Here is a 22,636-nt window from a genome sequence, read left to right on the forward strand (position 1 = left end):
AAATTCAGTATTTTTAAGTGTAGCACTACCCCCGAAGGAGCTGCTGGTTAGATTTGGGCTTGTAAGATACCTGGATCTCTCAGCCAGCTTGGCGATATCCATGAGACCGGATTCTCTTGGGTACTTCAGCCCTTCCAGGCTCTTACTAAGATACCAACCCATACGTGGCCTTCTTCTAAAGAGTCCTCCCCTGGAATGCTTGAAGTTACTCGGTCTCTCCCAAACTGGAGACGGCACCCAACCACCTCAGAATCCTCCTTTAGTTTCCTTGCCTCGGGCTAGCCAGCCCCGAGACATCAAAATTGGGTGGATCCGCACCCCAGGCCATAGCCTTCCTGGGGGCTGGTCAGGAGGACCAGGACCATGAAGTCAGTACTAGTGATGGACGAACTTCCGTCGGGACGTTTCGCAAACGCAGACCGCGAACGCGGCCGATAGTTCGCGAACCGTAACGTTCGCGGCGGGCCCCATTGACTTCAATGGGAGGCAAACTTTGCAAACCTACAGGTTAAATTTGCAGCCACAAAATAATTACTAACTGTGCAAACATAGTCCCACCACATGGCCTATGACATAACACATGTATGAGGTGAATCTGGGATCGACAACTACAAGCATTCTTTTTTTATATGTGAAATTGTTGTGACAATTCAGGACTGTGGAGCGCATGAAGGCAATGGAGGAGAGGGAAGGTCAGGGTAGGCAAAGAAAAGGGTGCAGGAGATGATCACCAGCAGCGTGACATACAGCAATGACACCTGCACCGTGATAGAGTCATCTGACACCTGCACCGTGATAGAGTCATCTGACACCTGCACCGTGATTGAGTCATCTGACACCAGCACCGTGATAGAGAGCACTGACATCAGCAGCGTGACATAAAGCACTCACACCAGCACCGTGATATACAGCACTGACACCAGCACCGTGATAGACAGCACTGACATCAGCAGCGTGACATAAAGCACTGACACCAGCACCGTGATATAGAGCACTGACATCAGCAGCGTGACATACAGCAATGACACCTGCACCGTGATAGAGTGATCTGACACCAGCACTGTGATAGAGAGCACTGACATCAGCAGCGTGATATACAGCACTGACACCAGCACCGTGATATACAGCACTGACACCTTCACCGTAAGCAGCCCCAGGAGGAAGTCAGCATAGCACAGGGATGGTGGGAGCCCCTCATAATGAGCATAGCACAGGGATGGTGGGAGCCCCTCATAATATGCACAGCAGAGGTACAGCCCCAGGAGGAAGTCAGCACAGCACAGGGATGGTGGGAGCCCCTCATAATAAGCAGCCCCAGGAGGAAGTCAGCACAGCACAGGGATGGTGGGAGCCCCTCATAATATGCACAGCAGAGGTACAGCCCCAGGAGGAAGTCAGCACAGCACAGGGATGGTGGGAGCCCCTCATAATAAGCAGCCCCAGGAGGATGTCAGCATAGCACAGGGATGGTGGGAGCCCCTCATAATAAGCAGCCCCAGGAGGAAGTCAGCACAGCGCAGGGATGGTGGGAGCCCCTCATAATGAGCATAGCACAGGGATGGTGGGAGCCCCTCATAATATGCACAGCAGAGGTACAGCCCCAGGAGGAAGTCAGCACAGCACAGGGATGGTGGGAGCCCCTCATAATGAGCATAGCACAGGGATGGTGGGAGCCCCTCATAATATGCACAGCAGAGGTACAGCCCCAGGAGTAAGTCAGCACAGCACAGGGATGGTGGGAGCCCGTCATAATAAGCAGCCCCAGGAGGAAGACAGCACAGGGATGGTGGGAGCCCCTCATAATAAGCAGCCCCAGTAGAAATATGACACCGCTCAACCTCTTCAAACAGGAGGGTACGGGCATATAGTACGGTGTGCTTTTTTTGGACAAGGAAGTGAGCCAAATGAAGAAAGAAGGTCTGTGTGCTCGATTAAAAAAATCGTTTCTAGACATATACATGGTCTACTGGTCACATGTATTGAATTCCTCCGAGATCCATGCCTCATTCATTTTTAGAAATGTGAGGTAGTTAACACTGTCGTGAGCTAGGCGAGTACGCTTATCGGTCACGATCCCCCCTGCTGCGCTGAACGTCCTTTCGGACAGGACACTGGACGAGGGGCAAGCCAACAGTTCGATTGCAAATTGGGCAAGCTCTGGCCAGAGGTCAAGCCTGCCCACCCAGTAGTCCAGGGGTTCATCACTCCTCAGAGCGTCCACATCGGTCTAGGCGTTCCCTGATGCTGGATCCGGATGACACCTGTCGATGGGTCGGCTTAAAGAATGACCTCATATCCGAAGTCACCAACACATCTTCAAACCGGCCTCTTCTTGCAGGCGCTGTTGGATTGGTACCCGTAACTCCTTCTCTGGGAGTGGGAATTGCTCCTCTGCCAGCGCACGCAAAAGCAGAATGCAGCATTTCTCGAAGCAAGGCCTGGAAGTGCTCCATTCTGACAGCGCTCTGTGACGGCTGTAACATTTCCGCCATTTTGTGTTTGTACCGGGGGTCTAAGTACGTTGCCACCCAGTACTGGTCCTTGACCCTTATGCTTTTTATACGGGGGTCCCTATTAAAACACTGGAGCATGAAGCCCCCCATTTGCACTAAACTGGAAGCGGTGTGGTGGCCTGGCTCCTGCTCATCATCCAGGATAATATCGTCCTCTTCATTCTCCTCTCCCCATCCACGCACAACAACAGGGATCCCAGAAAGGTTTAAAGCATGCTCTTCTTGCTCCTCCTCATCCGCCCCGGCACCATCCTCCTCTGACTCCTCTTCAGACTCCTGTTGTTCACTTGTCTCAGATAGAGTAGCCCCCCCTGGGAATTCATCCAGCATTGCGACTTCCTCATCTTCCCGCTCCTGCTCTTCCACAGCTTGATCAATGACACGACGCAATGCACGCTCCATAAAGAGGGCATAAGGTACCATGTCACTAATGGCGCCATGGCTGCGACTGACCAGTTTGCCAGTTTGGTGATCTCCTCAAATGGGCGCAGAAGTCTGCATGCGTCGCGCATGAGCAGCCACTGGCGCGGTGAAAAAAAACCCAGCTCCCCAGAACCTGTTCTGCCGCAGAGTTCATACAGGTAGACGTTAACTGCACGTTTCTGCTGGAGCAGCCTATCAAGCATATAGAAGGTTGAGTTCCATCGCGTCGGGCAATCGCAAATAAGACGTCTGACCGGCAGATTTTGTCGCCGCTGAATGTCAGCAGGGCGAGCCATGGCCGTGTAAGTTCTTCTGAAATGGGCCGAGATTTTCCTTGCCTGCCGCAAGATGTCCTGGACCCCAGGGTATTTGACAACGAATCGCTGCATGACCAAGTTTAAGACGTGTGCCATGCATGGCACGTGCGTCATTTTGCCCTGTTTCAATGCGCTAAGCAGATTGGCACCGTTGTCACACACCACTTTACCAACTGTCAAATTGAGCGGTGTTAGCCACTGATCTGCCTGTGAACGCAAAGCTGAAAGGAGTGCCGGGCCAGTGTGGCTCTTGGCTTCCAGGCACAACAGACGCAGCACGGCATGGCAACGTCTCACCTGGCATGTCGAATAGGTTCTGGGGAGCTTGGGCGGCGCAGCGGAAGAGACGCTAGTAGCGGAAAAGGAGGAGTCAGCCGAGGAGGAGAGGGAGGAGGATGGAGGAGGAGGAGGAGGAGAAGAAGAGCCAGGCCTGCATGCAATCCGTGGCGGTAAAACCAAATCTACACGGGTGCCACGGGTTACATAGTTGACGGCCGTCAGAAGGTTCACCCAGTGGGCAGTAAAAGTGATATACCTTACCTGCCCGTGTTTGCTAGACTACATGTCTGTGGTCAGATGTATCTTGGCACCGACACTGTGTGCCAGAGATACATTCACTTGCCACTGAACATGGCCATATAGCTCTGGGATGCCCTTCTGTGAGAAATACTTCCTTCCTGGGACCTTCCATTGTGGTGTTCCAATGGCCACAAATTTGCGAAAAGGCCTCCGAGTCCACCAGTTTATATGGCAGTAGTTGGCGGGCTATGAGTTCTGACAAGCCAGCTGTCAACCGTTGGGCAAGAGGGTTATCCGGCGTCATCATTTTTTTACGCTCGAACATTAGGCCCACGGAAGCCTGCTTTTTTGCAGAAAAACGTGAGCTTGGCGTGATGGAAGGTGGAGTGGAGGACAATTGTGAGGAGAGAGGAGAAGGAGAAGTAGAAGACGAGGCTGGACGGTGAGAGCCTGGAGTGTGGCTTTGTGTGTTCCGTTGCTCCCACTCGGCTTGGTGATGGCTGCCCATGTGCCTTCTTAAGGCGGTCGTCCCTAGGTGAGTGTTGGGCTTACCGCGACTAATGCGTTGACTGCAAAGATTGCAGATGGCAACGCTATTGTCAGCAGCGGACACGTTAAAAAAAGCCCACACTGCGGAGCCATGTGCCGGTGTCCTGGGAGCGCCAGATGTGACCGTACATGGTCGATGACTCGCTCCTGATACATTAGCAGTCTGTTTTGTCCCTCCTGTGCAATCTAAGTTCTGCCTGCTTCTCCTCCCTATCTGCTGGTCCATATCTCCCTCTGAACTCCTCTCCTCTTCCTCTCTTGTGGGCATCCACGTGACATCACTAGACATGTCATCATCTACGTCACCTTCCCCACCGCTATAATTAGAGATCTCAGAGTAGGTAGCAACACCGGGGACCAACCTCCTCCTTGGGCTGATCTGGGTACTGTCGTCAGACTGCTGAGTGGCGGTTGTTGCTACCTCCTCTTCCTGATCCAATACCAAGAGTGGCTGCGCATCAGAAATGTCTTGATATGGATCGGAAAATAATTCCTGTGGCTCAAGCGGAAGGTATGTGGTGGTGGTGGTGTTGTTGGTGGTAGTGTCTTTGGGGGTGCACATAGCAGAGAGTGAAGAAGAGGGTGCAGATCGAGAGGATGAGGAGGGTGCAGAAGAGTAAGGCTGAGTGAGCCACTCAACCAAGTCTGGTGCGTCCTTTAAAGTAATTGAACACACCTTCTGCAACTTCCCACTTTGGCTCAAGCCTGTTGCTCCTGCCCTACCCCTACCACCCCTGCGGAAGGGCCTGCCTCTTCCTCTGCCTGTCATTTTTTAAATGACCCTGTGACAAAACTCTCAGTCCCTATACTGATAAAGGACTGCTGCAGTATAGGGAAGCAGTCAGCAGTAGTGCACCTCAACCCTATGTATTGTGGACCTATACCAGTCCTTAAGGAATAGCAGACTGTACCTCACTCAACCCTATGTACTGTAGTACCCTATACCTTACCAGTCCTTATAAGGACCTTTGTGGAACAAGTAGGTTGTGAATGATTAGCAGACTGTACCTCAGTCCCTATACTGATAAAGGACTACTGCAGCAGAAGGGCAGCAGTCAGCAGTAGTGCACCTCAACCCTATGTATTGTGGACCTATACCAGTCCTTAAGGAATAGCAGACTGTACCTCACCCAACCCTATGTACTGTAGTACCCTATACCTTACCAGTCCTTATAAGGACCTTTGTGGAACAAGTAGGTTGTGAATGATTAGCAGACTGTACCTCAGTCCCTATACTGATAAAGGACTACTGCAGCAGAAGGGCAGCAGTCAGCAGTAGTGCACCTCAACCCTATGTATTGTGGACCTATACCAGTGCTTAAGGAATAGCAGACTGTACCTCACCACACCCTATGTACTGTAGTACCCTATACCTTACCAGTCCTTATAAGGACCTTTGTGGAACAAGTAGGTTGTGAATGATTAGCAGACTGTACCTCAGCCCCTATACTGATAAAGGACTACTGCAGCAGAAGGGCAGCAGTCAGCAGTAGTCCACCTCAACCCTATGTATTGTGGACCTATACCAGTCCTTAAGGAATAGCAGACTGTACCTCACTCAACCCTATGTACTGTAGTACCCTATACCTTACCAGTCCTTATAAGTACCTTTATGGAACAAGTAGGTTGTGAATGATTAGCAGACTGTACCTCAGTCCTTATACTGATAAAGGACTACTGCAGCAGAAGGACAGCAGTCAGCAGTAGTGCACCTCAACCCTATGTATTGTGGACCTATACCAATCCTTAAGGAATAGCAGACTGTACCTCACTCAACCCTATGTACTGTAGTACCCTAAACCTTACCAGTCCTTATAAGGACCTTTGTGGAACAAGTAGGTTGTGAATGATTAGCAGACTGTACCTCAGTCCCTATACTGATAAAGGACTGCTGCAGTATAGGGCAGCAGTCAGCAGTAGTGCACCTCAACCCTATGTATTGTGGACCTATACCAGTCCTTAAGGAATAGCAGACTGTACCTCACTCAACCCTATGTACTGTAGTACCCTATACCTTACCAGTCCTTATAAGGACCTTTGTGGAACAAGTAGGTTGTGAATGATTAGCAGACTGTACCTCAGTCCCTATACTGATAAAGGACTACTGCAGCAGAAGGGCAGCAGTCAGCAGTAGTGCACCTCAACCCTATGTATTGTGGACCTATACCAGTCCTTAAGGAATAGCAGACTGTACCTCACCCAACCCTATGTACTGTAGTACCCTATACCTTACCAGTCCTTATAAGGACCTTTGTGAAACAAGTAGGTTGTGAAAGATTAGCAGACTGTACCTCAGTCCCTATACTGATAAAGGACTACTGCAGCAGAAGGGCAGCAGTCAGCAGTGATGCACCTCAACCCTATGTATTGTGGACCTATACCAGTCTTTAAGTAATAGCAGACTGTACCTCACTCAACCCTATGTACTGTAGTACCCTATACCTTACCAGTCCTTATAAGGACCTTTGTGGAACAAGTAGGTTGTGAATGATTAGCAGACTGTACCTCAGTCCCTATACTGATAAAGGACTGCTGCAGTATAGGGCAGCAGTCAGCAGTAGTGCACCTCAACCCTATGTATTGTGGACCTATACCAGTCCTTAAGGAATAGCAGACTGTACCTCACTCAACCCTATGTACTGTAGTACCCTATACCTTACCAGTCCTTATAAGGACCTTTGTGGAACAAGTAGGTTGTGAATGATTAGCAGACTGTACCTCAGTCCCTATACTGATAAAGGACTGCTGCAGCAGAAGGGCAGCAGTCAGCAGTAGTGCACCTCAACCCTATGTATTGTGGACCTATACCAGTCCTTAAGGAATAGCAGACTGTACCTCACTCAACCCTATGTACTGTAGTACCCTATACCTTACCAGTCCTTATAAGGACCTTTGTGGAACAAGTAGGTTGTGAATGATTAGCAGACTGTACCTCAGTCCCTATACTGATAAAGGACTGCTGCAGCAGAAGGGCAGCAGTCAGCAGTAGTGCACCTTAAACCCTATGTATTGTGGACCTATACCAGTCCTTAAGGAATAGCAGACTGTACCTCACCCAACCCTATGTACTGTAGTACCCTATACCTTACCAGTCCTTATAAGGACCTTTGTGGAACAAGTAGGTTGTGAATGATTAACAGACTGTACCTCAGTCCCTATACTGATAAAGGACTGCTGCAGCAGAAGGGCAGCAGTCAAGTATACTATTCTTTCTATATTTGTAAGAAAGAATATTATACGTGTACAAGCCTATTACCATACCAGTCCTGAAAAGAACCTTTGTGCACCTAATAGTAACAGCTACTGATTAAACTGACTGTCCCTCACTGCCTCACACACAGCTTCCTGCCTGTCCCTATTTAAACTGACAAAACAGAGGCTGCTGGAACAATAACTTGAATAGCACTTTTGTGGACCTAATAGTAACAGCTAATGATTAAACTGACTGTCCCTGCAGCACACAGCGTCCTGTCCCTCTCTCTACACTGACAAAAGATAGGCTGCTGCAAAAATCAGTAGCACAACAGTGCCTCAAACCTATATCCTCAACTACACCTAACACCTATACCAGTCCTGAAAATAACTTTTGTGGACCAAATAGCTAGCGATTTGGGTCACTGCAGTCTCTCTCTGCTCCACACAGCAACCTCTCCCTATAGTGACAGAAGAAAGAATGTAAAATGGCCGCCGGATCGGGTCTATTTATAACTTAGGGGGAATGTCCAAGTGTCCATGTGCTGTAATGTCTCAATTGGCTGTCCTGTACCCCATGATGGATGTGTCATCATAGGTCAAAGTTCTTTTACACAGTAAACACGGAAGTCCGCCGGGCGAACGGCGGCAATAGTCCGCCGATCGTGCGAACAGCGAACAGCCGAAATTTGCCGCGAAACGACCGCCGGGCGAACCGTTCGGCCATCCCTAGTCAGTACATCATTCTGGCCCGGAACCCCGAACCACGTGACGTCCGCATCTTAAATACCCTCTCCCAGAAAGCACAACGAGAGCGCCACTCCCACTGGGCGAGCTCCGAGAGAGAGTAACTTAAGCACCTAACCAGACCATAGTTCCATGCCTGCCAGAGGAGACAGCGCCCCCTGTGGCCAGGCTGAACATCTCACAGTCCAGTGAGACTGATTCAGAAGTCTAAATTTATACAATTGAACCCAAACCAAACTGCAGTTCAGGCATAACTCGAACTTTGAAAAACGCATAGCGCGTGCTCTTCAGGAGCCGCCGCTACATAATTCAGAGTGTTTTTGATGTTGATTTTTCAAATCAGCAGTGTTCTGTCAGATTAGCAAACCTGTGATATCATCAGGCTCTCTGCTGCTTTTAAAATTCAACATCTGAACAGTCAGATGGATTTTTAAATACTGTATTTAACTATATAAGCTCTGTTTACTGATAAAAATATAATAAAATAAAAAATAAAAATAAAAATATGTGTGAAATGCAAGACTCCGGTGGGTGTAACAAGATGTCCGCTTGCCGCCTTCTCACTGTATCCTTACTGTGGAGGAGTGTGGGGTGTAGCAAGATGGCGGCAATGGAATGTCACTTCCATTACAAAATCTAACGGGTCGCCTAATCTGATGAAACACCTGTGCCAGGGAGAGGAGAAGGATCAAACTAAGGGTTTGGATGGACACATCACTGGATTCTGGGACAGGTGGGTATATGTTTATTAATAAACACAAAAATGACTGGAACTCCTCTTTAACCACTTGCTTACTGGGCACTTAAACCCCCCTCCTGCCCAGACCAGCTCATTTTCAGCTTTCAGCGCTGTCACACTTTGAATGACAATTGCGCGGTCATACAACACTGTACCCAAATTACATTTTTATAATTTTTTTCCCACAAATAGAGATTTCTTTTGGTGGTATTTAATCACAGCTGAGGTTTTTATTTTTTGCTAAACAAACAAAAAAAGATGGAAAATTAAAAAAAAAAAAAAATCACGTTTAATAGTTTGTTATAAAATTTTGCAAACAGGTCATTTTTCTGCTTCATTGATATGCGCTGATGATGGTGGGCAGTGACAGGCTGCACTGGTGGGCACTGATAGGCACAGTTAAGGCGGCACGGATAGGCACAGATAAGGTGGCAATGATGTGGACAGATAAGTCGGTACTGATGGGCACAGATAAGGTGGCACTGATGGCCACTGATAAGATGGCACTGATGGTCCCTGATGGGTGGCATGGATGGGTGGCACGGATGGGTGGCACGGATGGGCACTGATAGGTACCACTGATAGATGGCACTGATGGGCACTTATAGGTGGCACTGATGGGCACTGGTAGGTGACGATGTGCAGCACTGTTCTTCAGGCACTGACAGGTGGCATTGTGGGCACTGACAGATGGCAATGTGGGCACTGACAGATGACACTGTGGGCACTGACAGGTGGCACTGTGGGCACTGACAGGTAGCACTGTGGCACTCACAGGGGGCTCTGGTGGGCACTGGTAGGCAGCACTGTTGCCTACTGCTAGGTGGCACTTGTAGGGGGCACAGGTGGGCACTGAGGAGCTGGCGGCACAATGCAGTGATTGGGACTTCCGTCCCACAGGGCCGCAGCACTGAACGTCACTTCCGTGTTTTTTTGGCTCCCCCCCCCCCATCATTTTCTGGGACCTGTGTGTGTGGGAAAGCGCAGCGCGGCTCATGCATGTGCAGTAGGAAACAGGCTGCGAAACCACAAGGCTTCACTCAGGCCGCGTACACACGCGCGGACTGTTGGCCCAACCTTGTCCGCTGAACAGTGTTTGGGCGGACAGTCCGCTCGTGTGTGGGGCTTCAGCGGACAGTTTCAGCGGACAGTTGGCCGAACAAGGTCTTACGGAAATTCCGAAAAACTGTCCGCTGAAACAAGGTTTCAGCGGACTGTTCGCTCGTGTGTAGGCTTGTTCGGCCAACTAAGTCTCGCGCATGCTCAGAAAGGATTTCCACGTCGGAAGGTTGCATTGCAGTGTATAGGACGTCGTATTTTGCGTCCCGTCGTACGTGCCGTTCACGTCATCGCGCACGGTTTCAGCAAACTGTTCGTTCGTCGTGTGTGGCCATGTCCGTCCATGCTAAGTTTGAGCGGACTGTTCGCTCAAACTGTTGGACGGACAAAGTTGGGCCAACAGTCCGCGCGTGTGTACGCGGCCTTATTGTTTCCCTTAGTAAGGATGCCGGCACCTGCACCCGAAGCCAATGGACAGACTAGCTTTGGGTACCGACATTGTGGGCTTCCGGGACAGGTAAGTGTCCTTATTTTAAAAGTCAGCAGCTGCAGTATTTGTAGCTGACGACATTTAATATTTTTTTCACCCAGGCCAGAACTCTGCTTTATGGGCCAGTTCACGCCACATGCAGTCCAGTGCGTTTTTTTTTCTGCATCAAAAACGCATGGAAAATAGGTTATATGGTTTTCAATGGCATAGTTCAAACCAGTGCTTGCAGGTCCAGTGCGTTCCAGTTCCAGAAACAACAAAAAAAATAGAACATGCTGCATTTTTCCTGCACTGGACTGTACTGGAAAGCTATAAAATGCACCGGAACATACCAGAAACGCACTGGAACACACACTTCCCTGTCCTTGTTTAAGGTTAATAAAAAAGAGGGTGAAAAAATGCACTGGACGGCACCAAAGACGCATCCAGACTGCGTTTCTATGGTGTGAACTGGCTCTAAAGCAGAATTCCAGCCTGTAAAAAAAATAATAATAATAAATATAATTATATAATATAATAAAAATTTAAAGTCAGCAACTACAAATACTGCAGCTGATGACTTTTAAAATAAGGACACTTACCTGTCCAGGAATCCCGCGATGTTGGCACCTCTAGCCGATTCGTCAATCGGCTTTGGATGCAGGCGCCGGCATCTTCACTAAGAAAAACAGCAAGTAAAGCCTTGCGGCTTCACAGCCTGTTTCCTACTGAGCATGCGTGAGTCGTGCTTTCAGAGTGGTCCCGTCATCTTCTGGGACCTCTGTGTCTCCCAGAAGGCAGGAGAGGGAGGGGGGGGGTAGGAGGAGGGGCTGGAAATTTTGTAGATCGCCTCTCCTTTTGGGTGGAGCGCCACTTTTAAACCAGTTATTGACCGCCCTATAGCAGTATTACTGCTACAGGGTGACCATTCTATGCAGGATCACGTATATATACAGTAAGTGATTAAGCACTTTCACATAGGCACTTGCGCCACTTTTGCTGTGGTTAGTCACAGCAGAAACCAATCTGCAGGTGGTGGCCAATGGATTATTATTATTATACAGGATTTATATAGAGCCAACAATTTGTGCGAGTGACACAAAAGGTAAGAACTTTGAGGGGTGAGCTGATGGATAAAGTAAAAACATAATGTAGGTCAGGGATATGCAATTAGCGGACCTCCAGCTGTTGCAGAACTACAAGTCCCATGAGGCATAGCAAGACTCTGACAGCCACAAGGCAGAGGCATGATGGGACTTGTAGTTTTGCAACAGCTGGAGGTCCACTAATTGCATATCCCTGATCTAGGTTATAATGTATTAGTTATAAGCAGGATAGGCTTCTTTAAAGGGTTAGTCCAACTTTACAGAAAATCTGTAAGGTGAGATTACACGGGACACCCCCCCCCCCCCTCCTCGGTTCCGCTGACCTTACGTCCCGCGATCACCCGCTTGTGAGACATCGTATATTCGCTTTACCAGTCCAGGGATTTGAAATCCCACGGCTCTCTCCTCTTTTCCAGCACTTACAGGACGGGGCTACGCAGGTTCTGATTGGTCGGCGCCGACCAATTAGAATGCCTCCTATATGTACTTTTACGAGGTGCTCTCGCCGAGGGGATCTCAAATCCCCAGATGGGTAAAGCGGCTATACGTTGTGTCACAGCGGGATATCTCGAGAGGCAAGCTCTGCCGGACTCGGGGGGGGGGGGGGATGGGGGGGATGGGGAGAGGGTCCAGTGTAAGTTCACCTTCCAGATTTTTTATAAAGGTGAACTTATTTTTTAACCGCTTGCTGACCAGCCGCCGTCATTTTACTGCAGCAGGTCGGCACGATCCCGCGAACCGTCGTAGCTATACGTCGGCTCGCGGGATCAGGATAGTAGGCACACACATCGCCGGAGGCACGCACAGGAGCCCGGTGTACTGCAGGGGTGCCGATGCTCGTGGCTGACAGTCGCAATGACCGCCGGCCACGATTGATCGTGAGCACCAGAGACAGAACACGGAAGTGTGTGTGTAAACACACAAATCCCTGTTGTGTTCTAAGAGGAGAGACAGATCGTGTGTTCCTATTAGCTAGGAACCACGATCCGTCACTTCCTCTAGTCAGTCCCCTCCCCCTTCAGTTATAAACACGTAGCAGGGAACACAGTTAACCCCTTCCCTGCTAGTGACATTTTTACAGTAATCAGTGCATTTTTATAGCACTGATCGCTGTATAAATGCCAATGGTTCCAAACAATTTGTCAATGTGTCCGTCATAATGTCGCAATTCTGATAAAAATCGCAGATTGCTGCCATTACTAGTAAAAAAAAATAATAAATAATAAAAATGCTATAAATCGGCCTAAACTGAGAAAAAAGTTGCTTTTTACAAAAAAAAAAATGGGGGAATTTATTATAGCAAAAGGTACAAAATATTGTGTTTTTTCAAAATTGTCGCTGTTTTTTGGTTTATATCTCAAAAATAAAAACCGCAGAGGCGATCAAATACCAACAAAAGAAATCTATATTTGTGGTAAAAAAAGGATGTAAAATTTTGTTTGGGTACAGCTGTGCATCACCGAGCATTTGTCAGTTAAAGCGACGCAGTGCCGAATCCCAAAAAATGGCCCGGTCATTCAGCAGCCAAATCTTCCGCGGCTGAAGTGGTTAAAGAGAAGGGTTTTCAGGGACTGTCTAAATATAGATAGGATAGGATAGATTAGGAGATAGACAGATTGGGGTAAGGAGTTCCAAAGGATGGCAGAAGCTCGGGAGAAGTCCTGGAGGGGAGTATGGGAGGAGGTGAAAAAGGAACTAAAGATCAGTAGGTGTTGGAGGAACGATTTGGATGATATTTTGGATGCTGTAGCTGAGGGCTGAGTTGTGGCTGGCTTTGTAAGTTGTTAGTACCGTATATACTCGAGTATAGGCCGACCCGAATATAAGCCGAGGCCCCCAATTTACCCCCAAAAAACTGGAAAACTTATTGACTCGTGTATAAGCCGAGGGTGAGACATGGCTGTCCATCCCTGTGTGTCCGTCCATCCCTGTGTGTGTGTCCGTCCATCCATCCCTGTGTGTGTGTCCATCCATCCATCCATCCATCCATCCCTGTGTGTGTGTCCGTCCATCCATCCCTGTGTGTGTATCCATCCATCCATCCATCCCTGTGTGTGTGTGTGTGTGTGTGTGTGTGTGTATTCATCCATCCATCCATCCCTGTGTGTGTGTGTGTGTGTGTGTGTGTGTATCCATCCATCCATCCATCCATCCCTGTGTGTGTGTGTGTGTGTGTGTGTGTGTGTGTGTGTGTGTGTGTGTGTCCGTGCAGCCTTGTGTGTGTGTCCAGCCTACCTGTGTCCCAAGCCTCCGTCCCGAGCCGCCGTCGTCCCGAGCCTCCTCTGTCCCGTGCCTCCTCTGTCCCGTGCCTCCTCTGTCCCGTGCCTCCTCTGTCCCGTGCCTCCTCCGTCCCGTGCCTCCTCCGTCCCGTGTCGTGCCGATGGATCGCCGCTCTTCTCGGCGGCCATTCTACAATTCAAAAGCCGCGCCTCCGTCCTCCGCCTGTGATAGGCAGAACACTCAATTTCCCAGCAGCCTGTGTTCCGCCTATCACGGACATCCTCTCATACTCGTCCGTAGTATGAGAATGAACGGATGTCCGTGATAGGCGGAACACTGACTGCTGGGAAATTCAGTGTTCCGCCTATCACAGGCGGAGGCGGAGAAGGAGGCGCGGCTTTTGAATTTTAATGTCCGCCGTCTGTCTGCTCGATACGCTGATCGAGCAGTCAGACAGCGGTGACTCGAGTATAAGCCGAGGGGGCACTTTCAGCCTCAAAAAAGAGGCTGAAAATCTCGGCTTATACTCGAGTATATACGGTATTTAGAATTTTATTTGTTGGGTGAGCGGAAGCCAATGTAGGGATTGGCAGATACTGAGCGGTTTGTAAGGTGAGATGAGTCTGGCATCAGCATTCATGATGGACTGAAGGGGGAATAGAATATGTAGAGGTAAGCCAATGAGTAGGGAGGTGCAGTAGTTGAGGCAAGAGATGATCAGGGAGTGAATTAGGAGTTTTGTGGCAACATTGGTTAGGAAGGAGCATATTCTGGAGATGTTGCGGAGGTTGGGGTGGCATGATTTGGAAAGTGATTGGATGTGGGCCTGAAAGGAGAGTTGAGAGTCCAGGACTACACCTAGCAACCTGGCATGTGGGCACGGGTTGATGGTTGTGCCATTGATCTTGACGGAGAAGTCAAGGGAAGAGGCACGTGGGGGAGGAAATATTATGGGCTTGGTTTTGGATAGATTGAGTTTGAGGAAGTGGTGTGACTTCCAGGGAGATATGTCTGTTAGTAAATCAGAAATATGTGAGGAAACTGAAGGGGTGAGCTGAAGGGTAGAGATAGATTTGGGTGTCGTTAGCATAGAAATGATATTGAAAGCCATGGGAGGCTATGAGCTGACCCATGCAGGAGGTGTATATTGAGAATAGGAGAGGTCCAAGGACAGAACCTTGGGGGACTCCAACGAATAGGGGAGGAGGGAGTAGAGTTGTAAGTAGGACCGTTTTTAAGGCAGGGCAAAAGGGGCATAATTTTAGTGGGGCCCAAAGCAGCTGCCTCATACTTGCCAACTATCCCAGTTTAAATTCCCTTATCCCTTAAAGTTTTAGTCCCGTGCTGTGTCCTGATATCTCAGTGTAAACTTCTGCTGCTGCTGCCCAGCTATGCCCTATTGCCATGTCCAGATAACTCACCTGCAGACCCCGTGTTTACATGTAAATAACCTGCATTGATATGTAAATAGTGGCGACATTAATATGTAAATAGTCACGGATCGCGGCATCGATATTTAAATAGAGGTGGCATTCATATGTATATCATGTCCCCCTGACGTCACATCCACCATCACTTCTGCTGAATGCTGCCCACTGGGGATGTAAAGGAGCATGCTTGAAAGTTCTGTTTACAATTGTGGTCATTAATCCTAACATCATGTTCTGCAAAAGTAAGCAAATTGGAGGTGAAACTCTTCTTCAAAATAACAAGGTGCCACAGCACCCTGAATTTTGGTGCATGTGAATATGCAGGCAGGCAGTGAGGAGATAATGTGCTGTAACCTTTAGCAACCAATCGGTGAGCAGTAATGCTGTGCACTAACCTCTTGCAACCAATCAGTGAGCAGTAATAATGCGCAGTTACTTCTGACAACCAATTAGTGAGTGGTATAGATGTTCAGTAACCTCTAGCATTCAATCAGTGAGCAGCATTGATGTACAGTAATCTCTGGCAACCGATCAACAAGCAGAAGTCATGTGCTGAACCCTCTAGAAAATAACAGTGAGCCATAACGTGTGCTGTAACCTCTAGCAGCCAATCAGTGAGCGGTAATGATACACTGTAACCTCTGGCAACCAATTGCAATCGCTGCCTAAACTGATTTTGAGTCTAGCTGCTATTTATTGTATGTCTCAAAGCATGTGGAGAGCGAAATTGCATGGAAGAGGGGGCCCAAGAAAATGTTTGCCTCGGGTCCAGTCAATATTAAAGATGGCCCTGGTTGTAAATGACACTGAAGGTGCAGTAAGATACAGTAGGTAAGATTCGGATCAATGGGAGAGTAAAGTCATGGAGACCAAGGGAATGAAGATTTTTTGAGGAGGAGGGGTTGGTCAACTGTATCAAAAGGCATGGATATCCATGGGCCCAATAGCATTATTTTACCAGCCCAACCGCATAACGTCAATATTTTCTTGTTCATATATTATACTTACCAGTGCAGCCTCATCAGTGCACATCAGCTCAGCCTCAACAGGGCCCATCAATACAGCCTCACCAGTGCCCATCCAATGCAGCCTCACCAGTGCCCATCAGTGCAGTCTCACCAGTGCCCATCAGCTCAGGCTGTTCAGTGACCATTAATGCAGCCTGTTCAGTGCCCATCAATGCAGCCTCATCAGTGCCCATCAGCTCAGCCTCAGTGTCCATCAATGCAGCCTCACCAGTGCCCACCCAATGCAGCCTCACCAGTGCCCATCAGCTCAGCCTCATCAGTGCCTATCAATGCAGCCTCACCAGTGCCCATCAGTGCAGTCTCACCAGTGCCCATCAGCTCAGACTGTTCAGTGCCCATCAATGCAGCCTGTCTAGTGCCCATCAATGCAGCCTGTTCAGTGCCCATCAGCTCAGCCTGTTCAGTGCCCATCAGCTCAGCCTGATTAGTGCCAGTGTCCATTAATGCAGCCTGTTCAGTGCCCATCTGCTCACCCGGTTTAGTGCCCACCAATGCAGCCTGTTCAGTGCCCACCAATGCAGCCTGTTCAGTGCCCACCAATGCAGCCTGTTTAGTGCCCATCAGCTCAGCCTGCTTAGTGTCCATCAGCTCAGCCTGTTTAGTGCCCATCAGCTCAGCCTGTTCAGTGCCCATCAATGCAGCCTGTTCAGTGCCTGAACCTTGTTCTCCAAAATTGACCATAGTGGCTCTATAATATTAGGATTCGGTGACTGAGGTGCCTAGGGAAGGTGCAAGACTTCATCACTATGCTCATCAAACCGCAATTTGACAACACCATCTGTGTGAATCAAAGCAATATGGTCTTGGTAAATGGTGCTGTCTTCAGGAAACAATGTTTGCACCATGGGGTGCACATGGTCGGCCAAAATTTGTACATAGTCACTGCCAGTGACTCATCAGATAGGGCCTGCAGAATACCAAGGTTTGCTCAAACTAGGATTGCGCTGCCACCATGCTTTACCTTTGTTCGTCACATGTAAACACGTCCGGTGGTTGAGGACAGTGTGAAGCTCGCTTCATCGGACCATATTATAGTCTTCCATTGATCGATAGTCCATGATTTATGGCGGTTGCACCACTCTTCCTCTTCTGAACATTAATATCTGTCACTAGTGGTTTGGCAATTGAAGCTTGCCCGTGAATATTTTGCTAATGGAGTTTCCTTCGCACAGTTTTTGTGGACGTGGGCTTTGGAAGACTGCGATTGAGCTCTACAGTTACTTTTGCAGCCGTTGTTTTCTTATTCCGGGTCACATACCTGCGCAATGTCCTTTTGTCACTTTCTGTAAGTTGAGAATGTTGACCATGTTTTCCCAGACACTGTATATGTGGTCATAACCTTTGATAGTGTACCTTACGACACCGCAAATAAAAATTGGCAACTTTAGTCACAGAGGCACCAGCTAAGCGGGCACCAACAATTTGCTCTCCTTGAAGCTCAGAAATCTCTGGCATTACTCCGTATTACTAGCAGCACATGCAGTGAATGATGACAAGAGACTTCCCAACTGTTAGCTAGGCGTCTCATCACACAGCGGAATCAAATAAAAGTTACATCACTTCCGCTTTCAATGTGAAACATGTCACTTTCACACCTGCAAATCAAGTAGTGTTTACATATTTTTGTCCAATCCTCGTAGTGTTGACCCCAAATTACAGGCAGGTCAATATGTGCTTAACCACTTGGGATCCGCGCTATTGCCGAATGACGGCATTAGCGCGGACCTAGATTGCCGGGACTACGTCTATTGACGTCGTCCCGGTTACGAGCGGCCTGCGCGCCCCCTGAGGGGCGCGCGCGGCGCGCTCTGTGATCGGCGAGTCCGTGAGACTCGCCTGATCACCGATCCGTGTAAGGGGTCGATCCCGACCCCTTATCACGTGATCAGCTGTCAGCCAATGACAGCTGATCATGTGATAAAACGGAGCCGGTAATCGGCTAGTATTCCTCCTCGCGCTGACAGCGCGAGGAGAAAAAAAAAAAGCCGATCGCCGGCGGCCGTGTTCGGGACATCAGTCCCGATCACGGCCAGCAATTCAAGCGGACACCTGCCCCCTGCCAGTGCCCACCTGCCACCCGCAGTGCCATCCTGAAATAAAGTAAGTGCCCCCCTGTCAGTGCCACCCAGCAGTGCCCATAGTGCCCACAGTGCCACCCAGCAGTGCCCACAGTGCCACCCAGCAGTGCCCACAGTGCCACCCACAGTGCCACCCACAGTGCCACCCAAAATCTGCCTCAAAGGTGCTGCACCCCAGTGCCGCCCATCAGTGCCCAGCAGTGCCGCCCATCAGTGCCCAGCAGTGCCACCTATCAGAGCCACCTATCAGTGCCCATCAGTCCCATCTATCTGTGGTACCTATCAGTGCCCATCCGTGCCACCCATCAGTGCCACTTATCCGTGCCACCCATCCGTGCCATCTTATCTGTGCCCATCTTTGCCCATCAGTGCCGCCTTATCTGTGCCTATTAGTGCCGCCTTAACTATGCCTATCAGTGCCCACCAGTGCAGCCTATCAGTGCCCACCAATGCAGCCCATCAGTGCCCACCAATGCAGCCCATCAGTGCCCACCAATGCAGCCTATCAGTGCCGCCTAATCAGCGCACTTCAATGAAGGAGAAAAATGACCCGTTTGCAAAATTTTATAACAAACTGTTAAAACATGATTTTTTTTTTTTTTTTTTTTGCATCTTTTTTTGTTTGTTTAGCAAAAAATAAAACTCCGAGCTGTAACTAAATACCACCAAAAGAAAGCTCTATTTGTGGGAAAAAAATGATAAAAATTTCATTTGGGTACAGTGTTGTATGACCGCGTAATTGTCACTCAAAGTGCATCAGCGCTGAAAGCTGAAAATTGGTCTGGGACTGAGGGGGGTTTAAGTGCCCAGTAAGCAAGTGGTTAAAGGTGAAGCTTTGGGAAGAAACATCTATGCCTACCTCCATGCTGCAGCATTGGTCAGCTCTAAGCCAAAGAACTGAAAGACCACATGACTGCTGATCAGGGGCGGACTGACCATTCGGCAACTCGGGCACTGCCCGAGGGCCCCGGGCAACTAGGGGGCCCCATCAGGGTTGCCAGCCTCAGTAAAACCAGGGACAGTATGTAAAAATCTGTGTTTTATTTACATCTGTCTCTGAAATGTCCCTTACCAACATCCTTTTTGCCCCACCTCTCCAGTACCTTCTCAGCGAATAGAAACATGTCTGTGTATACTGTGTGATTGTATACTCTGTGTGTGTGTGTTTGTGTATACTGTGTGGCCCCATAATCTTTGATTGCCTGGGGGCCCCATAATCTCCTAATGCCCGGGGGCCCCATAATCTCCTAATGCCCGGGGGCCCCATGAGTTGTCAGTCCACCCCTGCTGCTGATTACTCAGTTTTCAGACTTCTTGGAGTGGAGAGCGGTAATTATCAGTCACTGCTCCATGGTCATCCCTCATTTTATATAACTTTGTAATAAAATTGATGGCTTTTATCTGGGGTTATCTGGGTTGTTTTTATGTATTAGCTCAATATTGGAGGTATATTTAAAGTCATGCATTTTCACTTTCTTCTTCCACAGAGATCATCTGTGAGAGGAGAGATAACCATTTTAGCAGGCTCTGAGTTTAATCAGCCCATCACGCCATATGTAAACAGACACACACCTGTCCCAGTGCTGCCAAAACAGTGCACCTTATCTCTAGTTACACCAGTGTCACCAGACCATTGCCCCCAGCAAGTGCCACTGATTGTATTGATGCCAGACCGCTACACCCCATACCAATGTCCTGATCACTGCCATACCAGGGTCCTCATCACTGCCATACCAGGGTCCTGATCATTACCATACCAGTGTCTTGATCATGGCCATACCAATGTCCTGATCACCACCATACCAGTGTCGTGATTACCGCCATACCCGGGTCCTGATCACTACCAAACCAGTGTCCTGATCATCGCTATACCAGTGTCCTGATCACTGCCATATATAAGCGTCATAATCACTGCTATACCAGTGTTCTGATCATTATCATACCAGTGTCCTGATCATCACCATATTAGTGTCCTTGTCACGACCATACCAGTATCCTGATCATTATCATACCAGTGTCCTGATCGCTGCCATATAAGTGTCCTGATCACCGCCATACCAGTGTCCTGATCATTATCATACCAGTGTCCTGATCGCTGCCATATAAGTGTCCTGGATCACCGCCATATCAGTGTCCTGATCACCGCCATACCAGTGTCCTGATCATTATCTTACCAGTGTCCTGATTGCTGCCATATAAGTGTCCTGGATCACCGCCATATCAGTGTCCTGATCACCGCCATACCAGTGTCCTGATCATTGCCATACCAGTGTCCTGATCATCAACATATAGGTGTCCTGATCATCGACATATAGGTGTCCTGATCACTGCCATACCAGTGTCCTGATCCCCGCCATACCAGGGGCCTGATCATTACCATACCATTGACCTGATCATCACCATACCAGTGTCCTGATCATCACCATACTATTGTCCTGATCATCACCATAACAGTGTCTTGTCAACAAAGCCAGTGTTCCCAATTGTTTCAATTGTCCTGGTGCTCCAGGGCCCTAGGAAGTGTAATAGGTCAGGAAATTAGAAGTGTAATTAGAAAGCCTGAACGTGCCCCTTGGATTTTGGCCCCCTCTATGCATGTAGACTGTGAAAAACGTTCACACACGTGATATCATACTCAGGAGGATTAGCAGAATGTTTATGGGGTGTAATTCTAAGTATGCCTATGATTTGTGTGAGAAATAACTTGTTAAAATGACAACTTTGGAAAAAAATATATTTTCATAATTTTCCAAATAACTTTGGCAAAAATTATAACTTAAAAAAACTCACTATGGCTCTTACTAAAAATTTAATTTAGTTATTTTTTTACATACTGTCACCAGTCAGTATCCCTGATAACACACCAGTCATATGGTCTGTCATAGGCCTGGCAGCTGACAGTTGGCTTTTCAGATTTACACACACTCCCAAGACATCAGGGCATGGGGGCACAGAGCAGGGCATGGGGCACACAGCAGGGCATGGCGGCACAGAGAAGAGCATGGGGCAAAGAGCAGGGCATTGGGGCAGACAGCAGGACATGGGGCAGACAGCAGGCCATGGGGCACAGAGCAGGATGTGGAGTAGATATAAGGGCATGGGGGCACAGAGCAGGGCATGGGGCAGACATCAGGGCATGGGGGTACAGAGCAGGGCATGGGGGCAAAGAGCAGGGCATGGGAGCAGACAGCAGGACATGGGGGCAAAGAGCAGGGCATGGGGCAGACATCAAGGCATGGGGGCACAGAGCAGGGCATGGGGGCACACATCAGAGCATGGGGCACAAATGAGGGCATGGGATCACAGCCTAGGGCATGGGGGAAGACAGCAGGGCATGGGCACACAGAGCAGGGCATGGGGCACAGAGGAGGGCATGGGGGCACAGAGCAGGGCATGGGGGCAGACAGCAGGGCATGGGGCTACAGAGCAGGGCATGGGGCAGACAGCAGGCCATGGGGCACAGAGCAAGATGTGGGATAGATATCAGGGCATGGGGCACAGAGCAGGGTATGGGGGCACAGAGAAGGGCATGGGGGCAGAGAGCAGAGCATGAGGGCAAAGAGCAGGGCTTGGGGGCACAGAGCAGGGCATGGGGGCACAGAGAAGGGCATGGGGCAGACATCAAGGCATGGGGCACATAGCAGGGCATGGGGGCACATATCAGAGCATGGGGCACAGAGCAGAGCATGCCTAGGGCATGGGGGCAGACAGCAGGGCATGGGCATACATCAAGGCATGAGGCACAGAGCAGGGTATGGGCAGACTATAGGGCATGGAGCAGACATCAGGACATTGGGGCACAGAGCAGGATGTTGGGCACATAGAGGGACACAGGACGGCATACAAGCTGCTGCACTCTCCTTCCTAGATGCAGAGTAGCGCAGGAAGCGGGTGTAAACAGACCTCTCGTGATGTGCTCCTCCCCGCCGGCCCCTCCTCTCTTCTCGTCCATCCGAGGTGATGACAAATACAAGCACCTGGGAGCCGATCTACCCGTCAACTAGCTGTGATTGATAGGTAGATTGAAGTGGAAGCTGTCATGGGGCCCCCTACTGGTCAACGGGTCCTCAGGCAGTGCCTGAAGTAACCGTTGGTCAGTCCACCCCTGTCCTAAGCCATGCCTCCCACTCCCAATGGCTCCTGCTGCTGCATCCCAGGCAATCAGGGGGGAGAGACCCAGGAGAGCCTTGGGTCTCATGCACATCGCTGGATCAAGATTAGTCTTGGTAAGTATTGGTTGGAGATGT

Source organism: Lithobates pipiens, unplaced genomic scaffold (assembly GCF_037356315.1).
Source record: "Lithobates pipiens isolate NorthernLeopardFrog02 unplaced genomic scaffold, aLitPip1_a1.2 Scaffold_3, whole genome shotgun sequence".
In the NCBI taxonomy this organism is placed as follows: domain Eukaryota; kingdom Metazoa; phylum Chordata; class Amphibia; order Anura; family Ranidae; genus Lithobates; species Lithobates pipiens.